The sequence below is a fragment of the Bactrocera tryoni genome, chromosome 2, assembly GCF_016617805.1.
Source record: "Bactrocera tryoni isolate S06 chromosome 2, CSIRO_BtryS06_freeze2, whole genome shotgun sequence".
Taxonomy (NCBI): Eukaryota; Metazoa; Arthropoda; class Insecta; order Diptera; family Tephritidae; genus Bactrocera; species Bactrocera tryoni.
Genome location: NC_052500.1, coordinates 67,640,838 through 67,645,167, shown reverse-complemented (window position 1 = coordinate 67,645,167; position 4,330 = coordinate 67,640,838).

The following is a 4,330-nucleotide window of genomic DNA, read 5'->3' as shown; positions in this document are numbered from 1 at the left end:
TGCACACCTAGGTGTTGGCCTAACCAATTTACAAAATATACATTTGTTTATATGGACGTGCAGCGACAGGGCGGTGATTGATGATCGCACACGAAGATGTGCAGCACAAGTCACAGTGCGCGCCCCACAAAACCCATACACATACATATATTTTACTCGCAATTCAACAATTTATGCCAACAACATATTGAAAATTTTTAAATGAAAACCAACAATAAAAACAAATTAACAACAGATGATTTGTTTTACACTTTGGCTGGAAAGTGTTGGTTTGCTAATTTTGAAACGACGAGGCGTTTTTCACTGTACGTGCTCACCAGCACGCACTCATACACACATACGGATATATGCACGTATCTTTTATTTGTCACATAAAGTTTAAGCGGACGTCGCGCAAGTTGTGGGCGTGTGCATGTTGTGTGTGGCTGTGTTCGCAAGTGGGCGGACGTATGGCTGCTTGGCATGGGTTTGGTTGGGACTCGTACACATGGATATACAAATTTGCATGCATATATACATACGTACATTAACCGTTAATTGTATACATACATACGTATATACACTTGAGCGCAGCTTGCGCTCATCAATCTCGCTGACAACAATGAAGCGCAGCGAAACTGTCAAATAAATTAAAAAAAGCGTAAACTTTTTCATGCGTGTGTATATGTATTTATGTCACAAAGGCGGGTAAGTTTAAACGATATGTAGTCATAATTTGTTGAAAAAAAAAAACGCAAATGCGCAAGAAAATTTATATAGTAAAAAAAATTTACGTGACAAAAACACAATGCTACAGCATAAAAGGTAATTGGAGTTTTTGCCAGACAGCCGCAGACATTTCGGTGCCAGGTGGTATCGGCACAACTCTTTAACAACTGCAAATGTGTGTAGGTTTGTCGCTTAAGTCTTTGGTGAAGATAGCTTAATATCAATTTGGGTTAATATGTACTATTGATGCTTTGTTGTTGTAAGCAATATTATACAAATATACAAGAGAGTATAAAACAATGCAAAGAGCTTATTAGTCAAAATATTTTAAACACTATTTCAATTTTTTCCATATTGCTTTGAGTGTAAATCTGACGCTTAAGGTGTTATATAGAGTTATAAGGCCGGAATAGCGAATTTTATAGATTTTTTTCTGAGAAAACCTTTAAATTTATTGTTTCAAAAATTTGTAGACGTATTATGGTATATTTAAGGGAGTATTCTCAAGTAATCATTTCGAAAAATCCATTTTTTTTTTATATTTTGATAGTAAAACCTATTGAAAACATGCTGTGAAAAATCATAGTCGCCGACGTGTCGTAAGCGACTGTATACCAGGTGCCATTACAAGTCTGCAGCTGTTACGTTTCTAAACGCATTTTTCTCGAATCATCATTTTCTAAAACTGTCATGGTCCCAAAAAAAAAAAAGTATTCAACCGATTGCTTTAAACTGTACATGTGTTCTCCTCTCATTTATAGTTATCGTCCCTACCAGAATTGTTTATTTTCGAAAATATTTGCATATTTTTTTAAACGACTTTTAGCGAAAAAAGCAAGATTTTCGTGACTTTTTTTTGAAGTTGATTTTTTTTTGAATTGATTATATTTGGTAGGGTGATAGCCGCAGAACTACTGAATAATAATCCGTTCGATTTTTTTTTTTCAGACAACATGAACAGCCGCTATCATCATGACCAGTGAACTACTTTTTTTTGTTGGGGACTACTTTGATTTAAAAAAAAATATATATTAAAAATGTAAAAAACGAAAAAAAAAATTTTGTGTACATTACCAAATACAAATAAAAATATATTAAAAAATTAAAATGATTGAATTTTGTTGTCGCATAAAATAAATTTTCCTAAAAAGTGGTAAAATGTATGCGTTCACATAAGAGTACCCCCTTAACTGTATTTTAAAACTTAGTATCAGTAAAAACATTTATTTGGAAAGGAACTACTGCTGAACTCCGCGAGGTCCTTTAAAAAAGAACGTTTTGCGGTAACCACTATATGTATCGCTGTGCTGGATGTTCTGAAATTAAAAGACCAAACAGGATACATTAAAGTAATATTAAATCTAGTAAAGAAAATTTAAGGAAAAACTAAATAATAAAATTAATTTTTTTGACAAAATTTATAAAAAACGGGTTTTGACCAAAATTTCGGCCTGAAATTGTTAAAAGAAATCATCGGAAAGTTCGTTTAATTACTAAAAATATATTTAAGAATCACGGGTAATAATGGCCACCGACTTTGAAAACACCAGAGCAAAGCTCGTTTAAAGTTTAGAATGCACTTTACATTCACTATGAAACGCCTTTACAAATTGGCGCAGAACTTCGAAAATATTCACCGGAACGGCATAAAATTTTCTGTGTTTATTCTTAGATATATGTACATTAAGAAAATAAAAAAAAAATTGTGTTTTTTTATTCTTTCAGTATATGTATGACCCTTTAAGGCTTTGCTAAAAATACATAGCTCAATATCGATTTTGATTACTAATATAACATTATTGTTGTTATAAGAAACAGTAAAAAAATGTAAAATAACTAAAGAGTTCATTAAGTCTTTTTTACCCAATGTTCCCATTTGTGAACTAACTACTCAGATGAAATAAAATATATGTATATATGACTTCTGAAAACCGAAATTTTTGCGTTTGTCTCTATATTTTGAACCAGACTAACAGAAAATGGGAAAAAATTGCATAAAAAAAGTTGGGACCTAATGGGTTAATAAAAATGTAAAAATATATATACAAAAAAATTTTCTTCCATATAATCTTACTACGTTCAAGTTTGTCGCTTAAGTCTAAAGAAACCTGTCGAAATTCCATTTTTGATTGGTAACATACAATTACTATTGTTGTAAGAAAAATTATAAAAATACATAATACATTTTAGAAGTAAATTAAAGAATTTTTATTAAATTTAAGCTTTAAGCTTTTTAAAAGTTTTCCACAATTTTTTTTTCTTTTTTATTTAAATGCCCTAAGTCTGCCACGAAGTTTGCCACATCCAGAAGGAAACATCAGATACTCATAACGAGCTGAGTCTGTAGTACATGAATATATGGTAAATGATCTACATGGAAATCTGATCATAAGTCATGTTGCCTGTCTGTCTCCGTCTGCTCGAGTATATGTACACGTACTAGTCCTTCAGCTTTTAAAATGTCGATCAGGAAATTTGCACAAGTGCTCTTTTCCCCAAGAAGCTGCTCGTTTGTCGGAACCGCCGATGCCGAGTCAGTATAGCAAATACAGCTATGGAGTGAAATTTAGCGCACTTTCTTGTTGTGAAATACAATACTTAATAGAGTTATGGTTAAAGAAGGTAAAACCGTTATATTGCACTCAAAACTAAAATAATTCAAAATACTTAGTTTGACATGAATTATTATTCAAGACAATGGTACAATATTTAAAGAAATTATATTAATTTTCTTTGCCAGCAAGTTTGTCGCTTAAGTCCTTAGTAGCGGTATCACAGCATCCACATTGCATAGTTATGTATATGAATATGTTGTTATTGTAAGCGGTATTATAATCAAATATAAAACAGTCTAGAGGGTTGGTTAATAAGAAATATATAATTTAACATTTTATTAATTTTTCCTTATTTTTTTTGTTCAAGTTTGTCGCTTAAAGCTTTAGGAAAAATATGTAAATTATGATTTTGAATAAAAGAGTGTATAAAACAATTTGTGGGACTTTATTAATAAGTAATATTGAATAAGGATTTTCAAATTTAATTGTCATTTTTTAATTTTCTTTGCGTGGAAGTTTGTCGCTTAAGTCATTTGTGGCAGTACCACAACATCAGCGCATCGCATAGTAATTATGGTTGTTGGAAGCAAAATTATAAGAAAATATAACAAATCAAGTGAGTTTATTAACAAACAAAATAAAATTTAACAATTTTAAAAGATTTATTGAATTTGTACTTATTTTTTGTGTGCAGGTTTGTCACTTAAGTCTTATGTTATGATAGTTCAATATACTATAGATTTAGCTCACTAGTATGAATGATTTTTTGTTGTAAGCATTAAAATTAAAATGTTAAAAATAGCATAAAATGAAAAAAAAATTATATTTTCAAATTTAATTAAAAATAAATTTACTAAAATCTTGAGAAAATTAAAAATGTTGTTAAAAATATCATACCATAAAAACATGTAAACGAATATCATGCTATATGAAACAATAAAAGAAGTTTCTTAGTAAAAAAATTTTTAAAAATTAAAAAATGTTAAAATGATGTTAAAACATTTTTCTAATAAAAAAAAACTTTATATTTTTTAATAAAAACAACTTTACTTTTTTTTAATAAAAAA